Genomic DNA, 20497 nt, shown 5'->3' on the forward strand with positions numbered 1-20497 from the left:
CGGGGACCTCGCTGGCCACTCCATACGCTCAATCCCCTGGCCCTCAAGGAACTCGGTCACCACCCTAGCTCGGTGGGCACGGGCATTGTCATCCATGAAAATGATGTTTTGTCCCACATTTTCTGCAAATGGCACCACTATAGGTTCAAGGACCTCATCCCTGTACCTCACTCCTGTCATTGCTCCCCCTGGGACCACGTAGAGACGAGTACGGTTGGCGTAGGTGATGCCTCCCCACACCATGACGCTGTCTCCCCCATAACGGTCATGTTCTGCAATACAGGGGTCTGCAAATCTCTCTCCTGGTCGCCTCCAGACTCTCTACAATCAACAAATTGCTGACAACAGCAATGCCAAGATACAGCTGTCCAGGATGCCATCAAACACAATGAAATCAATTTCACACATGCAGTTCTTTCATGTCTCTTGCATCATTGTAATGTGCCCGTACAAAAGTGGCTTCCAAAGCATTTTCTGTCTTTAGTCTCTACAATCAACAACTTGCTGACAATAGCAATGCCAAGATACAGCTGTCCAGAATGCCATCAAACACAATGACATCAATTTCACACATGCAGTTCTTTCATGATGTCTCTGGCATCATTGCAGTGGGCCATAAGACAAGTGTCTTCCAAAGCATTTTCCGTATTTAGTCTGTACAATCAACAACTTGCCTACAACAGCAATGCCAAGACACCACCTAAGTGAAACAGATGTAGCCAGAGCCCTAGGGATGCTGGAAGCTGGCCTCAGTCAGCGAAGAGTAGCCAGAATGATGGGCGTGTCACACAGTGTCATTAGCAGAGCAAATCAAAGACACCGAGAGACAGGGCTATACTCCGAGAGACCCCGCAGTGGCCGACCAGTTTCGACAACCCCTAGAGATGATCGCTACTTGACGAATCTCAGCCTCCGCAACCGCTTTCACAGTGCACGCCGCCTCAACAATGACTTCGCTGCAGCAACTGGAGTGATTGTTTCCACTCAAACAATCCGTAACCGACTTCACAGAGCCAATATGCATGCCAGACGGCCAGCTCAGTGTGTCCCACTCACCCCTGCTCACAGAAGAATTCGTCTCAACTGGGCCCGGGAGCATGTCAGATGGACCAGACAGCAATGGCGTAGAGTTCTGTTCACAGATGAGAGCAGATTTTCCCTTGACCACAATGATGGACGTTCGAGAGTCTGGAGGCGACCAGGAGAGAGATTTGCAGACCCCTGTATTGCAGAACATGACCGTTATGGGGGAGGCAGCGTCATGGTGTGGGGAGGCATCACCTACGCCAACCGTACTCGTCTCTACGTGGTCCCAGGGGGAGCAATGACAGGAGTGAGGTACAGGGATGAGGTCCTTGAACCTATAGTGGTGCCATTTGCAGAAAATGTGGGACAAAACATCATTTTCATGGATGACAATGCCCGTGCCCACCGAGCTAGGGTGGTGACCGAGTTCCTTGAGGGCCAGGGGATTGAGCGTATGGAGTGGCCAGCGAGGTCCCCGGACTTAAACCCGATAGAGCACGTCTGGGACATGATGGGGAGGAGTCTCGACCAGCTCGAAGCCCATCCACTTGGACTGCAGCAGCTGGGTGTGGCTCTGGAGGCTGCATGGGATGCACTGGACGTCAGAGACATCAATCGCCTCATCAGCTCCATGAGACAGCGCTGTGAAGCCGTTATTGCTGCAGGAGGTGGTCACACTCGTTACTGAACTGCCTGAAAGACACTCAGACATTCGTTTTTACCACTTCATGTCGGTAGCTGATACCCCTCGGGGCCCACTTTTCAGGATGTGCAGTGATGCGAGAGACATTGTGCAACAACTGAAACCACCCATGCGTGAAATTGATTACAGCGTGTTTAAGGACATTTAGGACAGTTGTACTGAGGTATTTCCAGAAATAAAACACCTTGTATAAAATCTTTATGTACGTTTTAAAAAGTGGTCCTTAACTTTTTTTGAGTAGTGTATATGCAAACAAGAAAATCTAGCGAGAACTCAAAAGAGTGAAAAGGGGGCGTGGATTTATTAAATCTTCTCATTATGCCAAAAGTAGATGCTCAGTTGTGCTGTAAGTTTTGTGAATGGGTTCATAATTATAATAGTTTTCGCTCCGCAACGTACGGATGATCCGAGAATACTGTAAATGTATCCAAAATGCCCGTCAAAATGACAAAGAACAACCGGAAGGCTTTTGACGAAGATTGGTGGCCCGAACACCAGTTTCGTTCGAAGTTTCGGAGCTGACAAATTATTGCGCTCATGTCGTTTGTCCAGAGTCTGGGACCAAACTGCTGGTTTGATATCAACAATTTTCGACAAAGCCTACTTGGTTGTTCTTTGTCTCGAATGGCATTTGACAATACATTTTCTCTTTCTTGGATCCTCCGTACGATGTTGTGCGAAAAATCTCTACACATGATATAGGGAAGGGGGTTAGGTCGTCCTTAAAGAGTACATTCATATCTACCCAAGATTTCGTGCGGTTTTTTTGTGTAATACTTTAGATTGGATTATCTTGGGGAGGGGCGGATTACAGGGTATCTAGGTCAACATTAAAACAAAAGATTTATGGATCCCCTTCCAAACCCTTTTTAGCCACTTTTCATCTTGGGTTAGTCGAGTGTATCGGTTCGGTTTTTAGAGTAGGCCTATACCAACGCACTTGGCTTTCCACAAGCAGACTGATATAGCAACACACATCGATGAACTACCAATTTCATATTGTCTGTTTTAAGAAGCCAACCCAGGGATAAGGCAAGTGGAGGCAAGAGTTTTAAAAGTATTAAAAAGAATGAAATTGGATGTGTGAATTAAAGCACCCCTGTGTCCAACTGCAGTCCGAACGTCAGACTTACAGACAAACAAAATGTAATGTCAAACGAGTTTCGCAAATGTTAACCGTGAGGCCTAATTACCCGCCGAGCCAGGCAGCCCTAGACAGCTGTGTAATCTACCATGCTATAGACATGCCTTGATTTGGTATCTGACCTTTGACCTTTTGTCAGTCTGTCATCAAGCGATGAGAGTTGTAATGGATTTGTGCTGTGGTTGGATTCCAGTGAGTTGGATGCAACTCTATAGACGTGATCCGATCTGTTTAAACTATTCCGATCAAGTTTAAAGATATGAGTAGGATTTTACATATCATATATAACCCAAATGATCACAAAAGTTATGATGACCATCATTATCGTACCTGAGTGGAATGGGGGGGGGGGTCAAGTGCCCTGATGAAATTTGAATATTGTATTGGAAACATTAAGAAAAATGTGATGACCACCTTCTGTTGCTTTTTCAGAAAGGTTTGCCTCCCCTGGCGATGTTTGTCATCATAGATGTACTGCCTTAAACACTAGATGTACACATACATATAAATATATTTTTTATTTTCCCAATCGTGAATATGATTATTTGCGATTATTCGTATTTTCTTGATTTCTATCGATAAAAACTATTTTAAAAAATGATTTTTTTTTTTCATATGACATCTTAGATGCAATCCACCTAACTAAAGTTCATTTTTACTTGTGATGATGAAATTATTGAATTTAAGCGAATTATGATGTTGATATAGTACGTGCTTGGTGTATGCATTATGGGCATGGGTAGAGTACAGTAATGCAAAAAGTCAAAAGTCAAATACCATTTTCACGTCACCGAAACCAACTCCTTCACGAGCACACCTATTACGTTATTTCTAATAACATGTCATCGATCGTTTTGGAGTGGGTTTGACCAGTGTGACCGTAACACCAGCCCACTCTTTCAAACATGAATGAAAATACCCATGAGTCCAGTCCTAGATTGGAATGACAGACTTCGATATATTCCTTTACGTTTAAACTGAGAATCAATCTTCATCAAATACCCATACGCCACCATTTTGGTAACGGGAAGATTATCATCTCATGGCTTCCGTTCCTAATGGGGTCAATCAACCAAGGATGGCCAAACCGAAGAGGTAAAGAAGATTTAGGAACACATTAATCCCTTCGACCAAGGTAAAAGAATAAGTAAAAAGCTTAACATGCTGGTACGCTCCTTTAATTGTCATTTACTTCATAAAACACGATTTCAGTTTAGACGCATAAGAGAAAACAACTGTCAGACCATTAGGTCCGTGGTCAGACATTGGGCCGCGAAGTAACTGCTTTTTGTTCTTCCCTGAAAGAGCTCCAAATATCAAGAAACACCATTCCCTTTTATATCTGTTTCAATGATAGCTCTCATATCTCTCATCAGATCATTTTGAAAGCGACTACATTGTATATACAGTTCAAGCCAGAGCCCTTTTTATTAATCTTGATTTTTTTTTTTTTTTTTTTTTTTTGGGGGGGGGATGGGCTGACACCTCGAATATTTTTCGGATACATCTGTGATTTCCCTTCTTAAATTAAAGCCTGATTAAAGTCGGGGGATAGACAAGCTTTCCATTACACAACTGACATGGCAAACACAAGTCGATCCAACATGCCCGCTTGTCTAATGAGATTTGTCCCAAACCAATGTCGTAAGCTGGGAACTTCATCTTCATACACAGTCACCACAACCCTTAAGAGAAAACCGAAGTAAGACAGCCGTCACTCATCCATGCAAATCAAGCCTATTTTCTTGACCATTTTAACCAGAAATAAACCAAGGGTCAATGTAGAGAACGTGTTATCGGCGTCAATGAATACAAGTTTTAGTGTAGCCATTATAGCCTAGCCATAGTAAAAAAATGATAATAAATTTCCCTAAAAACAGAGCCCCTCGTCGAAGGCAATGAGTAGAATAAAACAAAAACATTCAAGTATGAAATACAAATCTTAAAGATTCATAAACGCTGACAAAAAGGATTTAAATGTAAAACCGGGACGTTCTGTTCTTCTGACAAAGAGTGATGGGGGGCTAATATTGCATTGGACTTCAAACAATGGTGCATTCTCTTTCGGGTCCTGGTTATTTGCTCCGGGCTCCAGGGTTGCAATATGGTTTAATGTTGGTCTTAGGATAGGATATAGTGTTAATTCCAGGATTGAAGTTTGTCATTCGATTAATATATATAGGTACCCTGCTTGGAAATCTTATGATAGTAAAAGATTTTGAATGCCATGTTTGAACCGTTTGATAAACAAAAATTTCAACTTAGTTGAAAAGAATGAGCGGTGAAAGAAGACATCTAAAATGAATGAAAAATGAATATGAGAAAAAAAAAGATGTTTTGAAATGTCAAAAAGTCAGGCTTACCACGTTATCATTGGAAAATGAGTGAGTATGTTTATTTATTAATTGAGAGATTACAAAAAAACAGATGAGTAACATTGTCTATTCATGCTATATTGTTCAAAATGTCATCTTCGATATTTTGTATTAAAATATACTTCGTTTACACCGCAAGATGGCGCACAAAATATGCCAACAAAGAACACGTTGAGTTGCTAGACTTCATTACGTTTCACTGCACACCTGAATTCAACAACAACAACAAATTATTATGTACAGGTGGTCTGTTATGCTCTTTTGCATTTTTTAAAATAAAAAATGATTGTGCCATATTCGGCATTTCACTAGATCTTTATGCTCTCCCGTCTTTTCTCCCTTTTTTCTTCTTCTTCTTTTTCTTCTCTTTTTTTTTGTAATTCACTGATTGAAAAATAATAGGGTGGCCTCCACTGACCCCCGTCTGATTTTTGGAGATAACTTTGATTGTAACTCTTTCTACAAAGTGTGCGATGTTTCATTTATTTCATTTTGTCCCTGCTAAGATAGAAAAATATACGACCTTCAATAATGGTCAGACTCTCTGAATGTATGCAGCTGAAAGAGATTGAAAAAGAGCGCCCTCAGTATACATTTATCTCTACTCATCTTTAGGGCCCTGTATTACAAGGAGTTACGGTTGGTCCGATCAATCACAAAGCCAGCAACGTCAGCATCTAAAATAAACATATGTTCAAAATATTTTCTAGATATGATGTATTTTCATACAATCATTATTTTCTTGAAAATTCAGCTTGCTTCTTTTTGTTTCCAAAGGACATTATGAAAATTTCCTGGAGAAACAAAATTATAACACTGATGGATTTCCATAGAGTTGAGTTTTATCGGATCAATCTTAATTCTTTGTAAGACAGGGCCCAATTCACACATGCCTTGCATAAAAAAAAGATGCAGTCTTACCAAGTACCATACAGAATACCGCCGAACCACCCCCACCTCCCACCTCATGACAAGCGGTCATCCATAGACATGCTTCTTCCAGATTTTTTTTGTATAGAGATATCTCCCTTAAATGATAGGAATGGGTGAAGATTTTGACCCCCTTTTGGAAGGGATGACATCGAGATTACCCTCTTTCCAAGGCTTTCAGAAAGAAGGGTAACAAAATTACTTCCTGAATTTCAGAATTCCTAGGGGAATATTTCTAAACTTCTGCAAATTAAAAAAAGTCTGGAAAGAATTCTATAAAACTTTCACCTATTTGATTTATTGAATGAGATTTTCCTCGAGAACTGAGCCCCTAAATTCGACCCCTTTCCCGCAAATCAGGATCACGCGGGCGGCTTATATTAGATCACTTGCCTGAGGAAAGGTAGGGCCCGAATCCAGTGGAGGATGCAGGATTTCAAATCAACGACAGAATACGATACATTTTCTTTTGAAACAAAATGATGAACTAAAGTAAGGTAAAGCATTCTGGTCTGCCATAATCGAAATCAGTGATTACTTTTTTTGAACTAAGACAAGGCAACGGGTTATTGCACCATCAAATTTACGGAAACTGCATTTTACTTACTATATTTGAAATTTAGGCAAATAACTAGGATCGATAGCCGTGGGGGTGTGTTGGTGAATTCTTTGATATACAGTCGAAATGTTCACACCCGCAATACACCAACGCTACGTTCATGCAGTTCTCGCTGCTTCAAAGAAAATGGCAATGGCGCAGTGGAACTGCTACAGCTACTTGGAGCGTAGCGAGATCTGTTTGGCGTGTCATAATTTGTATGAACTCCGGAGACCCATTCCCGCTAAGTGGACTTTGAACAATTCCAAAGTCCACGTAGCGTGAGCGCCGTCTGAACAGTACGCAGTAATGACGCAGTAAGGGCTTACCAAAAAATCCATCGACGTAGCATATACGGAGCGGACACGGAAAGAATGTGGCAACAAGTCTGTCCATATCTCCTGTACTGCCACTACATGACCACTACGGGGCCACTGCGCACACTCAGTTGCCGCAAGGTCCGGTCCAAATAGACGACGATTCAACAATTCGCGCAATTTACTGGATGTAGTCAGAACGTAGCGGGAACCGTTTCGACTCAGCATGTGCCGCTTCTGCGCGCAAAATAAACTTAGTGGTAACAAGTTTCCTAAAAAAATGTTTTTTTGTTCATTTTAGGAAACTTGATTTTAATCGATCAGTTACAAAGGTAAAATATTGGACTTTTGATCCTTATTGATTGAATATATCATAACTGATTGCTGAATAACAACATCAAACGAAAAAAATAGCTACAATCTTTTTTTAAGAAAACAAACCTTGTTAATCACGAATAAATTTAAAACAAATGAATGAAAACTTTCTAATTCCAAACTAAAAGGGAAATGTTTGAGAAAAAGTCATGTTCAAGACTTTACTGTGCGTAAGCGAAAAATATCTTTCCAAGTAATACTTCTCCATAAATGCACGCCTGATTAAAAAGCTTTTAGACTTCGGGCTTGATATTTATATTGATTATTGAGCGATTCCATCCTTTTACTGAAAGTGCAATAAGATTTATTAGAATTACTATACCAATACAAGTATAAGCTTCGGCATGAACAAGAATGTCTTGGATTATGTTTTGATAGCAATGGTAAAGGGATGTGGAACAGAAAATCATTGGAGACTACTTAATATTGACATTGAAAAATGAACTTGGCCTTGGGGAAAATATTTGCCCGTGGAGGAAGTAAAGTATCGTAATATCGGGATTGGGTATTGATTTTGGCAAATGGAGATGCACATGATGCATGCAGGAAGAAAAAAATGCCATGTTAGAAAAAAATATGATGAGGAGAGGTGGGGGGGGGGGGGGTCACACCAGGATTTGGGCATGATTGAGCGAAGGGGCAGACTGAGACGTAACTAGTGATACAGAAGGAAGGGGACAAGATAGAAGAGAATGAACTATGGAGAGTGAGGGGAAGGGGAGATGAGGGTGAGATTGAGAAAATGTACAGAGGGGGAGGGAGTGTTGGAAAGAGTTACAGAGTGAAGTTGAGTGAAAGAAAGAAATAAAGAAAGAAAGAAAGGAGGGAGGGAGGGAGGGAGGGAGGGAGGGAGGGAGGGAGGGAGGGAGGGAGGGAGGGAGGGAGGAAGGAAGGAAGGAAGGAAGGAAGGAAGGAAGGAAGGAAGGAAGGAAGGAAGGAAGGAAGGAAGGAAGGAAGGAAGGAAGGAAGGAAGGAAGGAAGGAAGGAAGGAAGGAAGGAAAGAAGTATGGAAGGAAGGAAGGAAGGAAGAAAGGGTAGCAAAATTTTGATATGACAGCGAAAATAGAAAAGGGAGGGGAAGGGGGTAAGGCATTTATGATTTGGGCACGCGAATCGTGAATGATTGAGTTGTTGTGTTAGAAGAAATCAGGAGCATATTTACATTGTTTTAAGATATCAATATCAATATCAATAGCAATTTATATACGTTTATATAGGAAATATCTTACCGCCTATAATAACCACTTTGAAAATGACTCCACAATTCATATCAAATTATTTTATTAACACAATTCATGCCTCTAATGCATCGGTGTCAAACATTCACATGTATGTATATTATCCAGATTTTGAGTATGTCTAAGGCAGGGAATAAAAATGATAATCTGTAATCCGTATTAAACCTGTCATAATTATCATTGCTATTTCTAAAACTGAAACTTTAGTGTGTTTGGGTTTTTCCATCGTGGAATTCGAATGACAGATTGACTTCAGTTTTATTTAGTACCCATGCCTGGGGAAAACATTTTTTTTTGCAATTCTGATAACTATACACGTGGGGGGAAAAGGGGGTTAAGAAGACAGTAGATCGATTCGATCTCCTTTTAAACCAAAATATGATCAACTCTACTGAAAGGATAGGGATGTCTGACATATCGATTTATAGCTATCAACTCTTTCACTGGAGCCCCGCTGAAAGGTAATTTTTTCCATAGTGTGGTTCCGTCTGCAATGCACTGTGACATACAAAACGTTACAAGCAACTTCCGTGCTGCGTTGATATATGTATGTGGAAGTTTGTGATATTTTTTGTTACGCCATGTTATGTCATGTTATGTTACGTTAGGCATTGTTATGTTGTGTAATGATTTGTAATATTTTGATGTTCATTAAATCATCTTATTTCACGTTATACAATATATATTATGATATGTTTATAATTCATTTTAATTTTTTTCAAAATTATGTTATGTTCTGTAATGTTGTGGCTATGTCATGTTTTGTCATATAACGTTTTGTGGTATCTTCTCAAAGACATGAATCGGATCTTGAAGAAAGATAAAACGAGACAAATGACGGAGAGTAATGAGAGCAAAGAGGAAGATGGGAAAAAACTAGAAAAAGGTCCTTCATACCCTTTGGATATGGTAGGCATGACAGGTGCGTTGCGCGGGGAAGAAAGAAAAAATAGCAAAAGGTAGATGTTGGATCGGCAAGCAGTGAAGGAAAAAAATAGAGACAGTGAAGAGAGAGAGAGGGGGGAGGATAAAAATAGACAGCGAAAAGGAAAAGGGGCAAAAGAGAGAAGGAGATGGGGAGAATTGAGAGGTTGCTGACTTGAGGCCTTTTTTTGAGCAGATAATCAATTGATGTGTATCGTTGGAAATCGAGTAAGAGTCAGTGAAAGTTTTCGGCGAGGACATTCAGCAAAACATCCGATGACGAACTTGCCTAGGGTACATTGTCCTTATACCCTTTGGACATCAACATACAGAGGGGGCACTGCGCGGGGGCGGTGGATGGGGCACCCCACTTATATGGATTTAGAAGTCGAGCGAGGGGCCAGGGACCGTATAATTTTATCATTGTCTCTTGGAATATCTGTAAGTATGGCAAATGGGTGGCCATTTGCACAGATAATACAGTACTGATAAAACTTTGCAATGACTGACATTAAGACCTGCAATCATCTCATTTAGTGGAGATAATGAAGAATGAAGCAATTTATTGAACATACATATTTCGAGTGGAGATGAATCAACGTCAGAATTTTAAAATCTAAAGAGAGAGACACGAGGTATGAAGAAAGAAAGTAGGAAGCAAGTAATAATAATAATAAGAAGAATATATTGCTTTTTTACCTCGGTCAGATTCATCTTTTGTTTAATAATGATGATCAGTCTCATCTTCAAATACGTCACTGACGATCATGATATTGTTGACTGCCGAAGTTGTGACGTCATGTCATTTGGGCACGAAGGGTGCAGTAAATGAGAGTGAGTGGAAATGGTTAGCAAGGGCCGCGGAACCGGGTGGCTGGGAGCTTTAGCTGCACCCCCTACCCAGGAAACATGTACAAAAACATAAAAGTTTGAAATTTAGCCAAAAAAAGTTCAGCCCCCCCCCCCACCTCCTTAAAAATCGTCCAGCGGCCCACAGTAAGTTATCGCCCTAACATGAAGCCCGCATTTCAGTTTACGCGCCATTAAGTTATAATATGAGGACGAAATTCCATTATTGCTACTGATACATCATACATATACGATTATGAGTCTATGGCACAAATAGCACATTTGCAAAGAGAAAATACAGTCATGTAACCTTTGTGATTGGAAATCAAGCAAATTAAGTAGGATCGAAAACGGTCAAATTGAAGATGAAGTCAAACGATAGAAACAAAAGAAGAGAATGATTTGATGTCTCTATTGATATGAGTCCAAAGCAGTTGCGCAGATGTTTGGACATGACCTTTCTGATGTGGGATAAAAGATGATTTTATCCACCTCGATATTGGTTAGATTCCGTCAATTACTGTACGATTTAAGTAGGTAAGTGAACCGTCTTTAAGCACATCGCTTGTGTGTTATGTTTGTCTGCTTGTTTGTTTTTTGATAGTATTTCGTGTATCGAGGGTAATCGTTGCTATCGAATGCATATCGATACTCTGCTACCATGGTTAATACTTAACTAGTATAGTCCATTGAACTAATTCAGGATCAATATATGATAATCATATTCTATTTCCAGATCGATTTGCAGCATAGACCGATTTATACAAATAAAATATAAAAAACACGAACACTGAAAAACGGATAATTGGGAAATAATATTAATCAAAACATAATACACTAAGCATCAACAAACATGAGACCAAAATATTTAATTTGTTTCAAATTTTGCTTTGATATATTACTAAGTCTTTTGCATAAAAAATGATCCAGGGTTGGGTCAAGGGTCATCTAAATGTGATTTCAGAATGTTCCAGGTCCATTTCTATTAAATTCAATCTTTATTTGGCATCGATGAAACATTAAAAACATATGCAACGCATAAACCATTAAACATGTAACTTTAACCCGTACATAATTTATATAGCCCAACATTTTTTTCAGAATCTCCTTACATTAAAAGAAGAAGGTTCTCTAAAATGTGACACAGTCATACAAAGAAAGAAGAACAGAAGAGGTGTATTATTCGGGTGAAGAAGTTCTAGGCATGTCTTACTAGTTATTTAAAAAAAATTATACCAAAAACTAAAACGATTGGATTGACAACTGATTAAGTGCATTAGTTATTTCTTGCTGCAAATTATGTCATCATAATGGTGACACACATCATTTACACATTTATGAAAACATTAAATAATTATGATTTCATGTAATATTAAAGAAGAAAAAAGAAAATGGGGATGTGACATCATCAGCCCACGTAATGAATATTCATGAAGACATGCCTAGAACTTTTTCACCGGAATAATGCAAATCTTCAAAATTCAACAAGTTCATTTGTATCCGACTTTGATCAAATTTTCAGCATTTTGCTTTGTGAATTTTACTCTATTTGTTTAGATATAAATATCTTCAGCCAAGAGCATCCCTTTAATAAATATTTGGTTTATTTGCAAAATATGATACGAATAACTAATATACATGTTTATACAGACCGAGCTTTTCTGACTTTGGTGAAAATCATTTTTAAAAAAAAGGATTAAAAGCCAAACCCTGTTATTGATAAGGGAAACGATTCATAAAAATTATATTCCTGATCACAGAGGGATGAATTTAGAATATGTATTTTGAATGGTCTTTTTCTCTTTGTTTTTGTTCATTAAAGTCTGGAGTTTGAGACACCCGGCTATATCTACATGACCTTGCTGAATATTGATGCACACACGCGTTTTCATATATATTTCTATAAATAGTCATGTATGCAATACAAGAATTTCGTTAAAATGGCTTAAATATCATATTGCTTCTCGCCTTCAGGAGATAATATTCAGTAAATGGATTATATCACAGCGTGAGCTGGAATAGGACTCGTTTCTCATATGTCATGGATATCACTAACTTAGCTCTTGTTGATTAATGTACGAATATTATCAGATTGCCAATGGTATGTTTAATTCATGTCCAGAGGGATTTGGGGGTTATCATATTAATATTTGATTGACGTAATCCTTGGCTATTCTATTTATGTGCCTGCCCTCACTAAAATCCACCCTTCCCCCTCACCGTTTCTTCCTTTCTCTCCAACATCTCTCACACCTCTTCCTTCCTCCTTTACTCTTAACTTCCCATTCTTTTTCTCCACTCTGGAATTCCCCTTTTTCATGTCTCCCTTCCCTTCTCTCTTCTCATTTTATTCCCCCTTCTGCCTCATCTTTATTCTCACCACAATTCAACTTTGCGCTGCCACTATGTTCGGAATATTTATAGAACAATGTTGAAAAAGTCTCGTAATTTTGATATTCCCCAATTCTATTTTTTTTCGAGTGTTATGGCTCTTATCAGTTTATGATGTGTTGCCATTTAATAATTCCCAGTATCAACTTTTAACAATATTATGGTTTAGGAAATGCCTTGATGGAAATATTAGTGACAAAGTGGAGCGTTGTGGCCCAGTGGATTAGTCTTCTGACTTTGAGAACATGGTGAATCTGGAAACTTTGAGTCAAACATAAGAACTCAACTGTGATCAACATTTTCAAATCATTCTATCCAAAGCAACAATTCATTTCATTCACGTACGCCACGTAGCAAAGTAAAACATACATTTATGTATGTTCTTGCCATTTTGCAGCATTTCTAAATCCAAATTTGGGGGTAGAAATAAAGGTTGAGGATTAAGGCTGAGAACGAAAAAGTAAAAAAAAAAGAAAAGATATGTAGGAATAAGATCTAGACTCGCCCATCATGTTGTACTTCAGTATTCACTTTCCCCTGTATTACCCCCCGCGAGGCATACGGGACGTGTACAGTTGCACACAGGCACCGATACCTTGGGGAAGCGATATGTCCACATCAGGGTAAGATTAAACGCTCGCGTGTACGTGTTAAACCGACTGGAACGCGGATTGCGCGCGCGTTTCCCAGTCGCCCTCACGTTTTTTAATAGACGGTATTCAATTTTAGCTCCACCACTCTGTTGCTCGCTTAGGGAAGGAAAAAAAGAGGGTGAGAGGAGATAAGTCTACCTGCTTTACGTGCGGTTTTTTTTTGCAGATTAGAAGAGGGTAGGGTATAGGGTTTTATTTCCTAAATTGATTAGGCTCAAGCTTCGACCGTGACACCTACCGCGTAAAAAGAAATCCTGCGTCACGTCTCGAAATTCTGGCTAGACGATACCTGTTGTTGTTGTTTTTTATTCAGCTGATTGTCTGCGATTTCCGATTTTATTTTCTCCTATCACCATCGGAATCCCTTTTCATTCGACTTGTCATTTTATTTTCTCTCCATAGGTCAACCGTAAGAGAAGTGCCTCGGTGATTTTGACGTAGATTCATCGATTTGATTTCCTTTTGCGTTCGGAAAAAGAGGAGCGAAGAAGTTTGATTTGTGCGTAAACCCACGGACTGCGATTGCAGTGGGCGATCCCACGGGAGCTTCACAGCAGTTGGCCAGAGATCAAGACCCCAAGGAGTGCAAATCGAAGATCAGTTGGTATTATCTGATATAGTCAAGGAAACATCACTTCTCATAGTAAGAAATTTCGATTTTTTTTTTCATTTTAGTATGCTGTAGTATAATTTATTTTCTTCTTGTATGAATTTCGATGGACATTGTATTTCAGGGAGAAATGACTAGAACGATGCCACCAATAGGCCTAAAAATCGTTATGACACAAACCTGGAATAGAGATTTAACAAGAGAATGGAGAGAGTAGTCGATAATTTTTTGGAAGTCTCCATCTCTCCGAACTTTCGCCCTTAATACATTGTAATTCTTTCAGAAATAGTTGCTCGTATTTGTATTTGATTCGTTGCACTGTCTCCATATCAAGGATTGGACAAGTAAGATTTTGTTGCTCGCTTTTCATTGCATACATGGGTCAGGACCCCGGTGCAGTCTCATTTTCACCAATCATTACACACCAATTAGGTCTCTGCGCTCTTTAACATCTGGTTCCCTTGTGGTTCCAAAAGTTTGAAATTTGTGGGAATGATCCTTTGCTCATGCATGCCCAACATCGTGGAATAGCCTCCTTGAAAACATCAAAATTTAATACTGAATACTTCAAATGTCTACTAAATTTACTTTATAAGATGTTAGTTCCTTTATGTATTTTGGCACGTTGCTCCATCATTGCAAGGAGATATCACTCTATCTCCTTGATTATTGAAGGCCTCCTTAGAAGATTGACATTTGTATCTGATTGCTTGCGTATCATTGATGTGTTATTTATATGAATATCTTTATGTATCTTAATTTAAAATGAAATGAAAAATATTCCCATAAAGATGTTATAGTTCCCATGAAATGATTATAAGCCGCTTGAGCAGAGTCGGTATGCACATACCTACGAAATACATATTCTTCCTTTTTCTATAATTATCTTCCTCTTCTTTCTCTTCTTCTTCTTCTTCTTCTCCTCCTCCTCCTCTTCCTTCATCTTCCTCTTCTTCTTCTTCTGCTCCTTCTCCTCCTCCCCCATCTCTATTCCTTCTTCTTCATCTTATTCTTCTCCTTCCCCTTCTTCCTCCTCCCCTCCTCCTCCTTCTTCTCGTCCTCCTTCTTCTTAATCTTTTTCTCCTCCTACTTATTTATTTTTCTTTTTCTTCTCCCTCTCCTTTTTTCCCCTATTTCTTTCTTGACATCCTTGTTGTTGTTGGTATTCGTATCATCAGCATCATAAAAAACTTTGCTGTTGTTATGATTTTGTTTCATGCCAATAACATTATTATCATTGATTGATTTTCGATGTCTGCGGACACCGAGGGTCCAATGGTCATACCCCTTTCAATTTCAAGTACTATTAAAGCAGATACGAAGCGTCATCTCGAATCCTCAACTACTCATACCTGGCCAGTTTCCTGACCCATAATGTTAGTGTAGTCTAGTAATATAGACCCACTTGAATGATAACATGCTAATTAACTGCTAAATACATTTCTACCGCAATAATTATGTTACCAAGTAGCAAAACAATTTATTTTCCCTCTCATATCATTTAAGTTTCTCTATACAAATACAATTATACGTCAATTCTCTGAAGTATTAGTAGATATTTGAAAACGTATATTTTAAGACTATGTATTTATAACACACAGTCAATGAGAGACCACACACAGTTCACTCCCCCTTTAATTCATATCAAGCAACCCCACAATCGATCTTATGATACACCTTCTGGGGCCCGTTGCAGAAAGAGTTACAATCAATCGTAACTCTAAAAATCATGCGCAACTTGATTTTCAACCGCGCGCATTTGGGACTTGCGATTGATTTTTTGGCTTGCGTTTAAACGCAACTCTTTCTGCAACGGGCCCCTGGGCATTTTCACCAGAAGTTGTAAACACTCGTCTTGCGCACTCCCTTTTTTGAAACTATACAAGATGACTATCACTTGTATTGGGCCTCTATTAAAATGCATCATTGTTTGGTGTGGATTTCTCCAATACATATAAAAATGGTATAATCCTAAGAGCTATTACCAAGAAACACACGCTAACATTAGTTTTCTTGTGAACTGTTGTTTTGCTTTGAACATTAAATGCATGAATATATTTTGTAAGAAAGAATTTAAGCCTGGAACATCACCGGATCCAAATATATTTTCGAATTAATAATCATACTGATGGGCATAAAATGCAGTTAGATTAAGGCCTCGCAACCTTTCATTAATTTGTACAGTTGCCAATACATCTAAAATAGTGGTGAATAATTTACTAATTAAAGTGCCATTTTGGGCTTATGAAAAAAACATGTGACCATAATTGCCATCTGAACCGTGTGTTCGTGGGAAACAGTGTGGCTTTTATTTGGACCACTGGGATTGCAAAACTTGAAGGAGAAAAAGGAGTAAAGCAAATTTTCATTGTAACTATGTGTCAGTTTATGAATATCTTTCATTCCGTTTACACTTCACCAATTTTTAATAAAATAAAGATTTCCCCCTAGAATGTTGCAGGAAGAACATTAAAAATAATGTTTTATTGTTTTCCATTTTTCTCTCCTAACCTTGTGTAACGCTCTCTTTTCTTCATTGCAATTTGTATTATAGGTAATGTGCTTGTCATTATATAATAAGGGATTATGAAAAGTCTTCCTGTTCTTAGCATTAAATGGCACAGTGTCAAATGCGACGCCGACAGAGATTTGGAAACAAGTAAAGGGTGTGTAATGCCTGCCTGGAGTCGTATTTATCTTCATTATCTGCTTCCAACACTGTAAAAGACGAAGAACTAGCTTAGCTTTTAAAGAGCGTGTATAGTGACTGCATTTCGGAGTGCTGATTTTTCTAGTTCGAATTTGAACTAGACATATCAGCACACAGAAGTGCAGTCACTATACACGCTCTTTAAAAGCTAAATTTGCTCTTCGTTTTTTAGAGTGAAGTGAGGGGGAAATCCCAAAATTTATTTGGCATATTTCCCTGCCATTCTTTTCAAAATCCATCTCTGGAGAGGACAGCCTATTAAACTGGAATTTCTTGACGGAGTAATCGTAAAAAACTTTTTGATAATAATGATAATAATAATAATAATAATTATAATAATAATGATGATAATAATGATAATAATAATAATAAAAGTAATAATAATTATAATAATAATGGTGGCTACTTATAGAGCGCACAGATCCACTCTTCGGTGCTCATGGCGCTTTAAAAAGGTCCTGCTATTATTATTACCCCGGCTAAGCTAGGCAGCCGATTAAGGTACACACAGCTTTTTGAGGAATTACTTGCTGCCGGTACCCATTTACATCACCTGGGTCGAGTGCAGCACACAGTGGATGAATTCCTTGCTGAAGGAAATTACGCCATGGCTGGGATTTGAACCCACGATCCTCTGTTTCAAAGTCCGGAGACTAATCCACACGGCCACAACGCTCTAGTAAAAAATTGATTTGATGATATTTTATTGCTATGTTTCACTATCGCTTCTGTACATAAGTACCATATAGCAAATACTGCAAAATAATTTATCGGTAATTTACCGGAAAACTGTGACAATTACTGTCTAATTTCTACGGAAAGTACAATATCTATTGTTAAAAACACCGTAAAAACTTCCAAGAAATTAGGCATTTTACGACAAACCTTATTGAATGGTATTCTGATAGCCATGGTTTAGTTAAACCTGGGTTAACTAAGACCACACTTTTATGGGGTGCCAGTTGTCAAGTTATACATCAATTGAAAATCTTAGTTATCCTGCTGCAAAACGTTATAAAAATTAATTGAGTTGTGAAAGGGAAAAATAAGAAAATACAAAAATCTGATGAATTTTGATCAATTGAATTTGTACATTATAACTGCCACGAACATGGACAAAATATGATGATGCTATAGCATTTCATTGAAGTGCATGTTTTTGTTTAAAGTAGTTAAGACTTGGGTTAAACCAATGTTTGATTATCAGAATACCACAAAATTAGTTTTGATCAGGGACAAACAAACTGAAAATATTAGCTTCATAATTTTTCTCTGATGAAGTGAGACAAAAAAAATACCAATATATTATTACATGTAGATCGGTCCTTTCCTACAATGTGATAGATCAGTTCCCAAGTATGTAGAAATATGTAGTGATTCAGCATGCAGAAGCATCCTGAAATTATTTGTATAATATTCATTATTCCTTCTGTATTAAACTCCCGAGTCGCTGCATTCCTACGTTGATGGGGAAAAGGGGTCATTTTATGACCAGATGACTATTCTCTAGTGAGACTCCAAGCAAGTATCTCCAGGCATCAAACAAGTCAAGTCTCTTACCATTCGAGATCACTTCCGTTCTTTTCACACTCCAGAGATGGAAGTATAGCATCCTTCGAGCTGTCATCTTTTTTCTCTTTTTATTTCCTGAAGTTATGCACCAAATATCTTCCGTCTTCTCAATTCCCTCTTTCTATATATTCACCCCTCTCTTTTTGTTCTTCTTGTCCACTAACCAATACACTCCTGCGTATTTTATAAGATGAGACACACACCCACGCACCCTTTCTCAAATTCCCTACCTTCATAATTATGCAAAATTTCTCTGCGGAGACATCTTTTGAGTTCGGTACACGCTTACCCACACCCACGCACACATACCTTCTTTTAAGTAGTACTTATGTGGATGTGTGTGGGATGGTGGGTGCGGGTGCGTGTGTGAGAGAGTGGAGTGGGTTGGGTCGGGGTGTGTCATTGCGTTCATAATGTTTTTATGTCTCCCAGTATATTTGTCTATGCTCCCAACCACAGAGCGGACACACACATAAACGCACATATACCCACAATCAACGCCCATCCCTAAAATGTTCATTCTACGGTCACACGCTACATAACCACCTGACCATGTCAAATTCTCATTTTTAACTTTTGTTCTCCATCCACTCATTTGCCTCCATCCTATTTACCGATCCTTAATTTCCCTTGGCCTCACTTGATCGCCGTTAGAAATATTTATGTGTGTAGCCATTGGCTGAAACATGTTACCCTCCTAGCATGGAGCTATGACCGATCCATCATTTTGCAGTTATAATGTAATAGGCATGTATGAAAATGATTACTGTTAATGAATGTTACGGTTGGGAAAATCTTTTTTTTTTTTCAAGGCAATTTTGGTGAACTGTCTTCTCGAAGAAAAGCTGTAAAGAGACACATCGCCTCTCCACAAGCCTCCTTCGCTGCGCAAGGAGTGCAAGAAGCGCAGTGATCGATGATAACATGGAGAATGCGCAAGAATGTCGTTTAGGAAATTGTCAGTCACGATCTAGAGACTAGAACACAATACTTTGATGGCCAATGGTATCCGAAAACATTTTTTTTTTTAATTCACCAATTCATATTACCGGTACTTTAATTTTCCATAAGTGATTAAAGACAAAATCTATGAACGTCATCAAGTATTGCTGCTATATCCTATTCGCGCCCATCCTTTTCGACCTCTCATTTCGCCAAGCAGTCTCGCCGGAAGACACTCGCTCGATCTTCCTCTCGTTTTTCATATCCGCTCGACCAACTCCCTTGGGCCAATATTCCATTTCATAGAAAAGGGGACCAAATATCCACTTGACGAAAAGTGAATATAGGATGAAATTGATGACGAGCAAGGATGGTGAGATATTGCAATCAATGTCAATGATAAAAGGAAAAAGGTTGGCTAAATATGATATATGTAGGTCTTTTGAGTGGGATATGTATTTTACTGGATCAGGTCAAGACAAGGCAAAGAATAGAGACACCGTGTTTGATTGAGCTAGATCGATCAATGTTCTGTCGAGGCTATATTGCTTGCATAAGCGACCGAAGACCATTACGGATTAAAGGGGAAGTTATTTAAGGGTACGTCCGACAACATTTTACAAGTTGTTTTAGAAAATATAACTTAAGGTCTGCATGAGATCCTTAACCACTATGAATTTCGTTTTTTTTCTCTTTTACCCCCCCCCCCGCGCCTCTGGTATGTATAAGGAACATAATTTCTATACCTTTAGTATTTGATATTTTTTACATGTTTGATATTCCCGTACAAAATCAGAAGCATAATGAGCCAAGTGTTTTAAGGGCGAGACATGGCGTATAAGGGACAAAAAGTCGAAAAAGCTACGAGCTAGAGAAGAGTTCTACCCAAATTTTGTTATTTTTGATACAAGAATCTATTATTTCTATATAGATGGGTGGGGGTCCATGACCGGCCAAGTCCCCGTTCTGTTCGCCATTGGTACAAAGCAACATGGGTTTTATTTTGTTCACATGAAATTTCATGTTTTGAGTATTTTTTCAAAATCAATTCCTATTGTTATAGGAGTTTGCCTTTATAGGTATTTTGGCGAAAATATGGATACTAGAGATTTTCATAGCAATATGGGATAGAAAGAGTGG

General features: G+C 38.7%; 1 protein-coding gene across 1 annotated transcript in view; it reads right to left on the reverse strand.

Annotated features, from left to right (window-relative positions):
* Positions 1–6930, reverse strand: part of LOC129259595 (popeye domain-containing protein 3-like) — a 30104-nt gene extending 23174 nt beyond the window's left edge. Inside the window, exon 1 of the mRNA XM_064098327.1 lies at positions 6786–6930. The gene's annotated coding sequence lies outside the window, so the exon portion shown is untranslated. The remainder of the gene's footprint in view (positions 1–6785) is intronic.
* Between the last annotated feature and the right edge of the window lie 13567 nt (positions 6931–20497).

This window comes from Lytechinus pictus, chromosome 4 (genome assembly GCF_037042905.1).
Source record: "Lytechinus pictus isolate F3 Inbred chromosome 4, Lp3.0, whole genome shotgun sequence".
NCBI lineage: Eukaryota > Metazoa > Echinodermata > Echinoidea > Temnopleuroida > Toxopneustidae > Lytechinus > Lytechinus pictus.